At 42.8% G+C, this 14,999-nt stretch overlaps 1 protein-coding gene across 5 annotated transcripts in view; it reads right to left on the reverse strand.

The window, feature by feature from the left end:
• The window catches only part of TRAPPC9 (trafficking protein particle complex subunit 9), an 826,451-nt gene that overhangs the window by 395,972 nt on the left and 415,480 nt on the right, over positions 1-14,999 (reverse strand). The window lies entirely within an intron of this gene.

Consider the following 14,999-nt stretch of genomic DNA (forward strand, 5'->3'; position numbering starts at 1 on the left):
AGTTACTTAATGCGCTTGCTTACCGAAGCACTAAGTAACGTCTCTTCACAAAGGCAGCCAAGGACCAGAAGCCCAAAACCCTTCTACCTGTTCATAGATTTCACAGACATTAGGGCTGGAAGGGACCTCGGAAGATTGAGTCCAGCCCCCCGCCCCAGGGGCAAGAAGTCAGCTGGGGTCAAAGGATCCCAGCAAGATGAGCATCCACGTTTCTTAAAAGTGCCCAGAGTAGGTGCTTGCACCACCTCTGGAGGGAGTCTATTCCAGGCCTTTTTCCTTATGTCCAGCTTAAAATGGTCTTGGAGGAGCTTCTGACAATTGGACCTTGTCATCACTTGGGGCACTCTACTGAACAGGCGTTCCCCCAGATCCTGATGTACACCCCTTACGTACTTACAGGCTGCCATCAGGTCACCCCTGAGCCTGTGCATCTCCAGGCTGAAGAGACCCATGGCTTTCAGCCTCATCATAAAGGTCTGTTCTCCTGCCCTCTGATCATGCACATGGCTCTCCTCTGCGCTCTCTCAGGTTTCTCCACATCCTTCTTGAACTGCAGAGCCCAGAATTGGGTGCAGTACTCCAGCTGCAGCCTCATCAAGGCTGAGTACAGCAGGAGGATGACATGATGAGATTTGCTTGAGAAGCTTCTATGGATGCAAACCAAAGTTTTATTCACTTTACCAGCTGTGACATCGCATTGGTGGCTCATGTTCATCTTGCGGTCAATCGTGACCCCCAAGTCCCTTTCAGTCGTGGTGCTAGTGAGCACTGCAAAGCCTATAAGCATGATGCGGGTTTCCCTCCCCACCCCCAGGCAGAATATATGCATTTTTCTATATTGAATGTCATTGTGTTTTTATCCACCCACTTTCTAAGCCTATCAAGGTCAGCTTGGACCACCAGCCTATCCTCAGGTGTGGACACTCTACCCCAAAGTTTGGCGCCATCAGCAAACTTGGTAAGTCCACTTCTGACACCCATGTCCACATCATTAACAAAGACATTAAGGAGAACAGGTCCAAGGACAGAGCCGTGGGAGGACGCCACTGGTCACGGAGCACCATTATGATTCACTTCTGTCAACTACCACTCCCTGGGTCCAACCTTGGAGCCAATTCCCCAGCCATTGGAACGTGGTGTAGCCAAGGCCACAGTTGACCAATTTTTCCACAAGGAGCTAATGGGACACGAGATCAAAGGCTTTTTTTAAAGTCCAGATATATGATTTCAATCTCTTTTCCCTTGTGCAGGTGATTTGTCACCTGATTATAGACGGAAATGAGATTGGTCAGGCAAGACCGACCTGTGACAAACCCGTGCTGACTATCCCTTAGGATGCTGCCATCAGCCAACTTGTCAAGAATGGTCTCTTTGATTTTTTCCAGAATCTTCCCAGGTAATGAGGTCAAGCTGTTTGGCCTGTCTTTCCCCGAATCAACTTTCCTCCCTTTCTTGAACACAGGCACCACATTGGCCTCTTTCAATCTTTGGGTACTTCACCTGAGCACCATGAGTTCTTGAATATCCTTCCCAGTGGCTGGGCTATGATGCCTACCAGCTCCTTAAGTATTCAAGGGTGCAATGTCAGCACCAGCTGACTTGAAGGTGTCCAGCCTTTCAAGGTGTTCCTTTACAAGGTCTACACCAACGTTGGGTATAAATTCACCCTCACCCTCCATGTTAGGCAGGGGGGTCCCTTTGGGTTGGTGAAAAAACAAGCAAAGTACTCGTTATGCAGGTTAGCTTTTTCGTGGGTATCAGTTGTCCCATTTGGTTTAGCAAGGGTCAAACATAGCCCTTGCTTTTCTTCTGACACCCTACTCCTGGAAACTCCAACTGCTGTTGTCTTTTTGGGTCCCGCCACCTGCCCACATGGCAAATCTCATTGGTCTTGAGTGCAAAAAAGGCATTAATTTCTCTGTGTTTTTGTGCAAAAATCATCTGAGCCTTTGCATTTAAACCCCAAAGACATTAAGATGATGGGGATATAGAAAACCTAAAAAATGAACTAGCAATAAGATTTTGCAGTACCGCGGGAAATATTGCCAAAAACAAAGACTATGATAGAAAAAGGCCTACATTTAAACAACATTATGAATATAACAGAACCTATCAAAAGCCAGAAAACTCCAATGTGATAACATCTGTTTTTAAATCACACTGAAATGGAAGCAATTACATGAACACCAGCTGAGCTTCCTGGCTTTTGAACACGCAAGTACACACATGAGACAGAGGCAATGGAAACTTCACTAAATCATTCTTGGTTTGTTTCTGAAATTACCTGGTCTCTCCATGGTACATGAAAAAGGAAGCTGCCCGTTCTGCACTTCTAAATTTGAATTCTTAAAATTAGACATCTACAATCCTATTTCAGCAACAAACTCTCTTAGGCCTTTTGTAGTGCTACATATATCCTCATAGCACTAAAAAAAACAAGTATCCATACATTTGGGCAGTTTGTAGTACTATAAAATGACGGATCTACCACAAAAATGGCAGATCCATTACAAAAAAGTGAATGTTTTAAACAAACTTCTTTGAAGCACTACCTTTTTGTACAGTCGAATGTAACATCACACCCCAACAACATCCCACATCCCTCCAAGGGGCGAGTAAGAGAGGTGAGACGGCACCCTGACAACCTGCTCAGCCACAGTGATTTCTCAATTAGTCTGGAGGAAACCCTGCTGTCACAGTGCCACAAGCGTCCTAACTCTCTGTTTCTGCAATGCTACAAAGAGCTATAAAAAGTATCAGCGCACTTTGAAGTGGTACAAACGAACATGTGTTCAAGTCCTCAGTTTCAGAAATGCCAAATACATTTCAATTCAGTATTTACAACCTGTCTGAAACATAGCCCACTGATTTAGAGACCTCAGCACATGCACACAAACTTGAAAATATTTTTCTCAAAGAATATACGCATAACTCATGTCAGCCAACCTATCATTGGTACACAAGTAAAAGCAATCCAATCAGCATACTACCGTCTATCTTCAATGGGTGACAGCAATTATTGGCAAGAAGGTAATTATGCGTCTGGCAATGAAAAGTCTTTTAAAAACATATATTTCTCCAATAGTTCACAGTAAGCCTAGAACATCTTTAAATTACATCCTATATCTTTCTTACTAATAATTCATGGTGCACTTCAGCTTGGAGTAACTTTCTCTACTTCCATATAAAATCAGAGGCTTATCCAAAGCAGTCTGACCAATGCCATTATTTTATCATCAATAATACATTAAATAAAATAAAGAACACTGAAAAATATCTATGGTAAATCAATGTTTCATTTTGGTTTATCATAGCTCAATCTAATTCAAGCTTTACAGAACATCCATTCCACCCAACTTGAGGTAACTGAATCAATGCAAAAGGAAGTAAAGTAAAGATCTCATATATAAAAACAGGAAAAAGAGGCCAAAACAGTCTTTAAATGCTTTAATAACTTTAACTTAGAAATACACAAAACTATCACTCCACTCACAAATAGAAAAAGGCATATGCACTGCAGAAATATATCCAGAGCAGTATACATTAGTCTAATCCTGGTAATTTCATCTGTACTACACTTCTCAATATTATTCAGAGAAGTTCAACCCTTGGTTCTCTGATGAGATTTCCCTTTGTGGTTTCCATCCATTTTAGCTCATTTCCACCTGCCCTTCATGTATGATATTTACTGCATCAAGAACTGAAATCACAAGGAGACAGACAGCATAATATAAGAGCCAACTGAGAATGAATGCTATAAATTGTGCAGAAGAGGCAGAGAAAAGAGAACTACTGAGAGAAAATATCACATGATATAATCAGCAGATTAACAATGCGGGCAGGCAGCAGAGTGAGTATGCAACTGTGAATAAAACATGGAGATAATCAAAATATTAGAGGGTTATAGGAAGGAGTTTTCACCAGCTATATATTGCATAATCTTCTTGGCACTCTCATTCCTAAAACAAATTCATATTGAGTTCTGTCACATCCTATTTTTGTATCACTGATTCTACTTTGCCGGTTACTTACCGAGGATCAGAATATTCTGTGAATCTGAAAGGCTTCACCTATTGTATGTCGATGCTAATAAAAGGAAACAGTCTTTGGACCCCACATTTGTAATCCACCAGGAAAAGTATGCATCTACCAGGTACCTATAAAAGATGTACTTCATTTCTAACATGTTGGATCCCCACTTCTCAAGAGATCTATGGTACGCAAATGTATCTTAACAAATGGAGAAACCATGTCTTTTTAAGACATTAGACTGAGGAACTGGGAGGATGGTAGAGAGAGTTGCCATACTTTTTATTTTAAGAACTTAAAGATTTACCCATTTGGGAGTTATTTTAGGAAATGCACACTAATCAGGTGCCTTTGTACACAAAAGCAGGAGATGGAGGGCATGAACCCGCTGCAACTATTTTCAATGTTGTCCTTGCACTGGGAATCAGACAATGAAACTAAACTACATTGGAAACTAACAAGGTTTTCCTTCAATTTTCAATTGAGAACCATGGTTTATAATCTCTGTCAGCGTTACGCACCGCTATCCCTCTTTGTTATCATAATTTGTTCACATTTGTAAGATGTACAAACTTTTGAATAGAAAGAAAGAAGAAAGGATGGCTATAACGACAGCCATTCGTTCCTGGTCTAAAGCTACTGCATCAACAGGACTGCAAAGTTATTGTATACAGGGTACCAAATCCTTCATAGTACTTACAGTCCACAATGAAAACTAAAAATCAGTGACATCCTAAAATCCAAGAACTTAAAAAATATATACACTTTCTTTAAAAAGGGACTACATTTTCATTGTAACCCACTTTACCTTAAGTATAGCAACTCAGTTTTCTAAGAGGAGATGGTTTTAATAACTCATGAGGTATTTGCATAAAAATACTGCATTATGTAAAAATATCCCTGGCCAACATTTGCACAAGGGAAAGAGTTTCTCCCAGCCCCCCACCCACGTCTTTTTCCAACTCTCCAAAGATAACCTTGCCAGGGAGGGACAGGGAAGGGAATTGACACGAGTTTTCATGAATATTAAAACAATCGTGTTTTGAAGCTACTGGCTTTAGTCATGAAATGAGTTCATGTTATTGTGACAGCTATTCAGATTGACCAAACGTTGGTACAGGGATGCAAATTAGTCAAATACAAATTAACTGAAAAAAGAAGAGAAGGTCGTGCTGGTGCAATACAGTACGGCTCCACGGAGCTGTGCCACGTCATATGTCAGAACTGCTTATGGAAAAAAGGACAATCTTTCCACAGCCAGAAAGTGCTGGGATACTGGTGCAGCAGTCATTGAAATGACAGTAAACCAGGTCTCTCAAGTGCAGCAGCATAGCATTTGTTAGACACCGTACATTCCAGTTTCCCGTAATATGCATTACTGCCTTACTGGAAATATTGCTGTCTGTCTACCATGAGAATGAGAGGCATGGCAGAGAAGACTTCTTATGGGTGTGGGGTGGAGAGGAGGGGGATGAAAGGAACACAAAATATACCTTCCCAGCTAATGCAATTAGTACAGTACAGTATACATGCCATATATCCCCCACAGTACCCTTCCAATAATGCCGGTTCAAATTAAAGCAGTGCAAACACGGGCCACAATGAGCACGGCTGCTCCGTTCCCTATGGAGCTGTGATCAGCACTCGCATGAATTCTCGTCTCCTGCTTTGGCCATGTCCTTGGCCTGCGAGGGGGAGACAGTAACACAGTATCATTCAGCTTCTCAGGTAGGAGTCAATGGTAATCCCTTCTCCTGGGGAATATCTGTGAGAACTGCCCATACTGTGATAATCTAACAAAACAAGATTAAAGGTGGAAAGAAAACAGAATTATAAAGGATCCGTTTGCTTAACAACCCTCATTTCTCTAAACTCGGGTAGGTAAGGCGCTTCCTAAATAAAAGAGACTTTATGCTGCAAAAACAAGCCCTTGCTCTGACATCGTCTTCTTCTGATGTGTCCAGAGAGTCATGATGACTGCTCCCCTTTCAAACCAACCTTTCCAGTTACCTACGTGTGCAGTAAGCTGTAAACTGGTTCTCTCCAAGAGCTGACTTGACAAGGACACGATGACCTCTAACAACCAGGATGAAGAGCTTTCTAATTCGCATTGTGCACTTCACTGACTAGTGCACAGGGCACTGTTCACCCCAGGTTTTGTACTGCCCTTCCAAAGAGGAGGATTAGCTTCTTTTTTTCAGTGTCATCTCTTCAGGTTATTCTCCTTGGTTATGAACTATCAATGAGAGATACAGAGGCAAATCATCCTAGCTGCAAAAGACCAGATCCTAATCAACCTGTACGGTGGAATTCAGGGGCATTTAGGCACACAATCAGAGGGTGATCAAAATCAACCCTGCTCAGATACCACCTAATTATCTCAGCACTAGAATCATTATTTCTCTTCAGGCTCCACCCCTACCGAGGTGCATGATTCTGTCAGTATGGATCACCCGGTTTGGGCAAGGCATCAAATATTTACCTGGATTAATCCTTTCGTGGGTCTGAGAGAAACAAGCTCATGGGCCCCTACTTAATACTGTAAATTCATATTACTTTTTTTTTTTCATTCAATAATTATAATATGTAAAATAAGCACAACTGAGTCTCTTCTTTACTTAGGGCCATATGCATGCATCTAGTTTGCCTGTGCATCTGTCCAGCCCTGAATGCACTGCCTAGGTGGATTAGTGTCTGCCCATAGTTCCTACGTGTGGAGTAAGCTGCAGTAAAACCAGAGATCGAAGCGTGCTCCTGGGGAGAATGAAACACAAGGAAAAAGATGTTGTTCATCGTTTTGACAGATTCAATAAAACCTGCCTTTCTACCTGGCAAAGAAATTTAGCAGTGTCTAAATATGAACGCAAAACACCACCTTGCAGATGGTTGCCTGACACCCAGATACCTTCAGAGTATGCCGCTTCACTTCATTTTACATAAAATATTTTATATCATGAAACATTACAAACACAAATAACATATTTCTAATATGATTTCAACAGTTGGAGAGATAAACAAATGGCATACTGATGGCTGAAAATTGATTTTAAACATATTATAACCCCCTCCCCCATAAAACAACCCTCCATATAATGAACATCTGCATACAAGATTAGTATTCTAAATGGATGTACAAACTCATGATGAATGTTAATATTTTCACTATTAAAAAAAAAAATCAATCCATACTTCATATTTTCTAATGAGACAGAACTAAAACTAAATGGCTAAAGAACCCACAGGAATCAGCTCCTCTCCTGGCCCAAAACTGACTTCATGAAAGAAAAAAGAACTGCATTAACACCTGAACCATGCAGAGCAAAAGATTATTTTTTCCATTAATCTTTGAAAGGTCAATTAATTTTTTTTTAAATATGCACTTACAGCTTAATTCTTTATTTAAAATAATTGAATTGAAAGATAAGTTGGCCCATAATGCTGACATTTCTAAATTTCTATGGGATATGTGTCTGATTTTAAATATTTCAGAGGCTATAAAGTTAAGATAAAATAGTTTCACTGTATAGAAGTTAAACATTTAAACTTAAATGAAACTATGTTCAACTTAAGCATTCAATGGAAATGAAATTATATGATAGTGCTTGTGATTGTTGTATCTTAAAGTTTCTAAGCCCACTCCTACAAGCCATACATTGGAAATGAGGAAGGATTGCACACTCTCTCCAATACATATCCCATTTTCATTGAAATTTCACTGGACAAATAGCTCGTGCTTTTACAATGAAAAATCATTAGCAATTTCAGAAAACTTAGAGTTTGGCACTTAATTTAGATAGCAGAATGCAAATGCGTCACATATAAACCTTCCTCCTCTCCGGGGAAAGAGAAACTATAAATCAATAGCTTTTCACTCCCTTAAGAAATTTAGAGACATGTTTGCATTATCTTAATTAAAGATACATCATATAAGTGTTTCGTCTCCATTTAGCACCATCACAGTGCCATATTTTGAGCCACACCAGGAGATGTTTTGCTAACTGCAGCCAGTTAGCCTTCTCATCCCTGACCTCCTACGCTTCCTGCTTGCATGGATCATCTGAAGCAGGGAGCAGGAACGGTGCCTAGTGTGGCAAAGGTTGGTGCACCCGCACAACCAATTTCCCTACCACTACTGGGATGGGTAGGCCACGCCACAGGAACAGCAGCTGGGGACCCTTTTTTTTTTTTTTTTTCCAATTCCCAAATCAGGTAAGGGTCTTTGCCTCCCCCCCCCCCCCCCAATACTCAGCACCCAGCCCGTTCCCCCCCCCGGTTCTCAGAGACACCCCACCTCCCCTGCCTCTCAATCACCTCTGCCTCCACCCACCGTTGCTACTCTTCCCTGTCTGTGGTTGCCACAGGGGTGGGGGGGAGCTCCAGAGCCACTCCTATCCCACTCCACCAGGGCTGCTCGGGAAGCTAGGTCCAGCCAGAGAGAATACCAGCAGCAGTGGGCAGTCATCCCTTCCATGAGCCTGCCCGCAGGTGAGCAGGGGGCCACGTTAGGGAGCAAGGAAGGAGAAACCCCCCCTCCCCCCCACCCCCGTCCTGAGTTGAGCCAAGCTTCCAGCACAGCCTGGCTAAAGTGGAGCAGAAAAGACTCTGGAGCTCCCTATTAAAGCAGCCAGAGGCAGTAAGGGCAGCAGTAGGCAAGGGAGAAGAGGTGCTAACCTCTGGCTGGGGGGCTGGATCCATGGTCAAACTCAGAGGTTGGTGGAAGTCAATCATCGCAGCGTGCTGTCTGTGAGCAGTGGGCCTTGGGCCAACACTATTCAACATCTTCATTAATGATGTGGACATTGGTATGAGAAGTGGACCGGCCAAGTTTGCCAACAATACCAAACTTCGGCGTAAAGCGCCCACACCTGAGGACAGGAGGGCGATCCAGGCTGACCTTGACAGGCTCAGGAAAAAGGCAGATGAGAACCTGATGGTGTGTAACACGAAAAAATGCAAGGTCCTCCACATTGGGAAGAAAAGCCTGCAGCATGCTTATAGGCTTAGCAGTGCTACGCTTCCTAGCACTATGGACAAAAAGGACTTGTTGGTCATGACTGACCACAAGATGAACACGAGCCGGCAATGTGATGCTGCGGCTAATAAAGCGACCAAAACGCTGGCTTGCATCCAGAGATGCTTCTCAAGCAAATCCCGGGATGTCATTCTCCCCTTGTACTTGGCCTTGGTGAGGCCGCAGCTGGAGTACTGCGTCCCGTTTTGGGCCCCACAATTCAAAAAGGATGTGGGGAAGCTTGAGAGAGTCCAGAGAAGAGCCACACGCATGATCAGAAGTCAGGGAAACAGACCTTATGATGAGAGGCTGAGAGCCATGGGGCTCTTCAGCCTGGAAGAGCACAGGCTCAGGGGTGATCTGATGGCCACCTACAAGTTTCTCAGGGGTGCTCACCAGGATCTGGGGGAACGTCTGTTCACCAGAGCACCCCGAGGGATGACGAGGTCAAATGGTCACAAACTCCTGCAAGACCGTTTCAGGCTGGACATAAGGAAGAACTTCTTTACTGTTCGAGCCCCCAAGGTCTGGAATAGACTGCTGCCGGAGGTGGTTCAAGCACCTACTTTGAACACCTCAAGAGACATTTGGATGTTTACCTTGCTGGGATCCTTTGACCCCAGCTGACTTCCTGCCCCTGATCTTCCAAGGTTCCTTCCAGCCCTAACATCTATGAAATCTAACGAGCGCAAGCTAACGGCAGGGATGGGGATGCCAAGGTGGGGGGGGATTGTTCTTTGATTCAGGGACTGATGAGGGGGTGCAGCCATGCTGCTGCACCCCTTTGGATCAGCCCCATCTATTTGTTCTTTCTAACCCTAACCCTGCCACTGATTCAGTGCGACCATTAGGAATGCACCAAGGCCTAACTACAGGGTATCAGCTGAAATTAGGCGCTTTTCGATCTGCATTACCTACCCTGAAATATTTGAGTCATGATACTCACAGATGCCCAAAGTACATCTCCCACTGGTGTCATATGAAGAACAGTGCTCAAGAACATCTGAGGATAAGCATCTGGCTGGGGTCATCTGACCCCAGCACTCTTTCCTGCGTAGGCAGGCGGTTGGACTTGATCTGTTGAGGTCCTTTCTGACCCTAACATCTATGAAACTATGAACCCTGCAAACAGAGCACTCCCAAACTGACACCCGGGATCAGAAAACACTTCTGAGACTTCTCATTTGGCTGGATACAAGTGTAGGGTGATAGACAGCTACCATGAACTACACAGTTCAGATTACTGAACTGCCTGCCCTTCTCATTCTTACTATCCTCCACCCCACACCAATCATGATGCCATGTACCTTTCACAACAAAAATTTCACATCATTTTGTTGATAAAAATACTGAGTAATACTGCTTCTTAAAAAGACCCTACTAGAAACAAACCTATTCCCTGTTAACAATGACATTTTGAGATTTCTCAGCCATTTCTAATAATCTTTCTAATGTGTGCCTTAATTCCACAGAATGCAAGTTTTTTTTTTAATCAAAATGTCAAGTGGCACTGGGTCAGATGCTTTGGTTATATTCTAGTGTAGTTATCTTTATCAGTCTTACTCATAATCTTGTTTTATATCTTCATCCTTCAACCCTTTATCGACTGAGCCCCTAATGAACTGTTCAGTTCCTTTACCCAACGTTGACATAATGCTAACCAATCCATAGCTCCCTGGGTCATCCCTTTTTATTATTTTTGCTTATTGGAAGCACAAATCAGTCATCTTCCAATCCCTGGAAATTTCCCCAGCTTTCCAGAATATGTTAACAATTAACTTATCATGGTTCAGAGGTCTCCTCAGGTAGTCCCTTTATGACACGAAGGAGTACGCCTGGGATAGAATAGCTGAACCTGGAGCTAGGGTGGCACTTGCAAGCCAGCTATGCTGCCTGATACTGTCCTTTGATGTAGGCTGAGCAGAAGTGAGTGGGAAAGGCATGCTTCTTAGCAGCAGTCCTGGGATCAGCATCATGTAACATGGCCAGTTTTGGCACACGAGACTTTCCCATGGCTCCCCTGGGATTGACAACCCCATCTTGCAATGATTTACTTCCAAGAATTATGCTTTCAACTGACAGTAGAGTCTCAAGCAACCTAAATCGTATTACCCAAGGATTGGCTTTGGTAAATCAAGTGTAAATAGAAATGAGGCGCACAGGTCCCACAGCTGGTCATCTGCCAAGACCTACTGAAATGCAGCTTAGAACTGCCTGTTATCAAAAATTATTCATATACACACACACAGAGGTACGTATTCCCATACAAACTTTGGAATGAGCCACAAAACCATTTTTCTCCCAAAGCCCATTCGATATGGAACACATTATTTATGACCAGACTCATTTAAAAGTGCATTAAAGAAAAGCCTATACAATTAAGTCTCAATTCAGCAAAACAAAATCTTCAATAAAATACTAGAGCAATGTGAAAGCCCACATTGTCTTAACAAATATCTCTAATATTAAAATCCCTTAAACTTAAATTTCTGCTGATGAGCATTTATTTTATAGCCTCTAAGCACTTTCCCTATACAAGGAAGATAGTATTTAATAAAATAAGGTGCTGCTTTATTGCTAATATTACTCAGCCAGGAACAACCCTTGCTCAGCAGTGTGCTGAGCTAAGATTATGCTCGCTTTGTCTCTGATTAATTATATATTGATTTACTTTTGCATATTTTCCCAAACCAGTGCTATGTTGCACTAGTTGTCTAATGTTTCTTATTACTACACTTCTGAGAATTGCATAAATATGGAAGCTAGGCACAAGTCCTGAGCACCCAAAAACTTGTGCCAAGCTTCCAGTTAATTTTCACAACAATAATGAACTGCCTTAAATTCCCACAATCTTGTAGGACATCTCTCGAGCCCGCCGCCTTCTTTTTCCGTGTCTATTCTTTCCCACTTGCTGGTTCTCCCAAGCAAAACTGCAGTGTAAACGCAAATCCCAACAGCTTCAGAATACAATACCATGCCTGCAAATTACACATTCAACTGCTATGAAGAAAAAACTGTATTTTGTAGCAGACACTTGAAATAATCTGTGTGTCAGATAAGACTGTATAGCAAAAACAACATCATAAAGTAGGTGCTGAGCACTGTCCTCCCTTGTTTTTATTGGTCTACCTACCCCTTCAGGCATTTATACTAGCATTTTCCCTGCAGCACCGACAGGAGATTTGACACTGCAGCCAATTTTACTATAGGTGTCTCTGATTTTTGTCACGTCTGAGTTTTACCTGTCGGTTAGAGTGCCGATGCCAGCAAAGCAAAAGACCATAATAACTTAGTAAGGATGCAGGCCATAAAGACCCCTCAGTACTAGTAGCCTTTATTTCTTTGCTAAAAGAAGCATTGCAGTTGGAGTTTGTTAAAAATTGTTCTCCACACTTAAGGAGCTTGTTGTCTGCAATGATAAGTATTGCAGGTGCCAATCACATGTTTGACCTTTTGAACCCGCTGAGGGCAGCCAGATGAATAATGTATCTAGGTCAAATGAATCGGTATCTAGGTCAGATGAATATGTATCTAGGTCACTGTGTAAGAACCTAATTGGCAGTCAGTAAATATTCACAATTGGCATGAAGTGATTGGTCACCGCTGACTATAACTAAGAGCAGATTCCTGCCATTAAGCGGAGAACTCCGAGCACACCGAGGAGACGCAGTCAGCAGATTGGCCACCTGCAGACACCTTCTCCCCGCCAGCCGTTCTTCATTTGGCGTATCTCTTTCACCGGTTTGTCTGATCGTATCAAAGAGCTCTGGGACGTTTACCGATCGGAAGTGCATCATAGCTTTTCCCTGTGCACAAGTTGTTGACCAGTTCTGGGACTATTGAGTCGGGCAGCCGCACTTAGCCTCTGGGTTAGAAAGCAAGGGCTCGGCTCAGGAACCCCATGAACCAACAGACCCCTTTAGACCGTTCTGTTTTACTCACTGTAACTGAACAAGCCAGCTCTCCTGCCTACGCTGCGACCACTGGTAGCGTAAGTACAATAAACCTTTCATACAACCAATACGCTTCAAGCCGCCTGACTCCTCGCCGCTACTCCCCACCTGTCCGGTCATCTATCCCTTCTGCACCAAACCAGTCATGCCGACCCAGGCTCACAGGTCAAGGGCACACCGGTTACAAGGTGCAACATGAAGCTGTTTTGGTTTTACCCTACTAGATTTCAACAATGGTCAAAGGGCTCAAGCTTGATAAGAAATCACCTCTAAGCCAAGTCTAGAAAATTTCTATCTAATACGTGGTTGTTAGAAAAGATCCATGTGAAAATGGGATTTCTGTCTCCCCTCCTTGAACAACTTGTCATCTTAGCAGTACTGCTTCCGCACTGGACCGTCTTCTTTGCTAGGCTTGACGTTCAAAAAAAACAAAAAAACCCAGCAGCAACACCACCACCATCACGATTATAATCAGCTCAATTTAGGGTGGACCACTGATGCATCCCCAGATTACAGGACAGCCCTTTGGGGAGGGGTGGCACCACTCAGCCCCTCAGCCAAATCAGCAGCAAAGGCTGTGGGGTTGGGCACTGGGCCCCTTTGGCCAATTAGAAGCATAACTTTAATAACCTTTCCTGTTATTAAAATGAATAATAATGACTGCTTTACTACTTTTAGTCGACTCAAGACACCTATTTTTAAAACTCTTTTCAATAAATAACATACCATTCTGGATTAAACCAAAGTAATTTTGTTTTCAGTTGATTCGGCAAACTAAAAAAAAAAAAAAAAACCACCACATTTTCTTGCATACAAACACCCTTGGACAAGAAGTGCATCTTGTTTTTAAAAAGCAGAAGGGAGATAAAAGGTTTTTCCAAGAAAATACTGGCGAGTCGCAGTACTGTAACTTCATAGCAGCAGGGAGGCAACAGAACCCACTCACTGTGGAGCTCCCCGGGAAGCGCACGCTGTGCTGCTTGCGTTTTCAGAGGCCTCTGCTGTAGAAACTGCCACTTTACTGCATTTCCTCACTTATGCAGCCAGCCCAGTTTCCAACTCCTGATATTTTGGAACAGGTATGTGGGATACACATGGAAAAATAACATAGTCTTTGACATGAAACAACACCATATAGATGCCATGGTTTTACAAAGCTTTTAATTATTTGAAAAAATATTAAGTACATTTCAAAGCGAAAGCAATGCTTCAAATAAACCTCATGATATGTTGTTCTGGAAATGGTGAAAAAGTATTTTGTTCTATACCAGGCCCAAACCCGTTTAGTAAGAGATATTCCTCTGAATTAGTTTCCAATTCCAGTTAATTGGGCAACCAGAACCAGAACCCTGTTGAACAACTACCTGTACTGGGCCTCTCTCTGCCCATCCCACTTACCAGATTCCCCAGATTGCTGAAACCACCACATCAAAATGCCCCGACCACCCTGGTATTTAAGAAAAAAATCCTCTGCAGCTCCCAAAAGGGATTTGACATGATGTCCACAGTAAAATCCCAAACCTCAGTCCTTCTCTAACCCCAAAGCTAGAGGTTTTCCTTCCCAGGGCCAAATGGCACCATGGTTCCTAAACCCTCTCACTCAGTCCCTGGGAGCCAATCTTTTACCAGTGTGACCACAGTTCTCCAACTTAGTAGGTGCTACCGCAGAACCAAGGATATCCAGCTGGGACACTGAGCAAACAAGAAAAATGCAAGAAAAATATTTAAATCTGAAATACCCTGGCTTAATTGTCTGGGCCTTGCATACAAAAAATAAGCAGTTTTTAGATCAAAGCTTTCATCCCTTACACGGCAGCACCAGGTGCCTACAAATAAACAGTACCCCAGACGTGGTTAATAAAGTATAGGTCTATAGTCATTATATTAAACAGCAAAAGACACTTTATAAAAGATGATGGTCCATACGCACCCTAAATAATGCATTTTATCTAGCTTCTTTGATTTAACTTTTACTTGCATCTTTCCACTTATGAATTTTGGCTCGC

This window comes from Crocodylus siamensis, chromosome 3, assembly GCF_052110815.1.
Source record: "Crocodylus siamensis isolate JL-2025a chromosome 3, ASM5211081v1, whole genome shotgun sequence".
NCBI lineage: Eukaryota > Metazoa > Chordata > Crocodylia > Crocodylidae > Crocodylus > Crocodylus siamensis.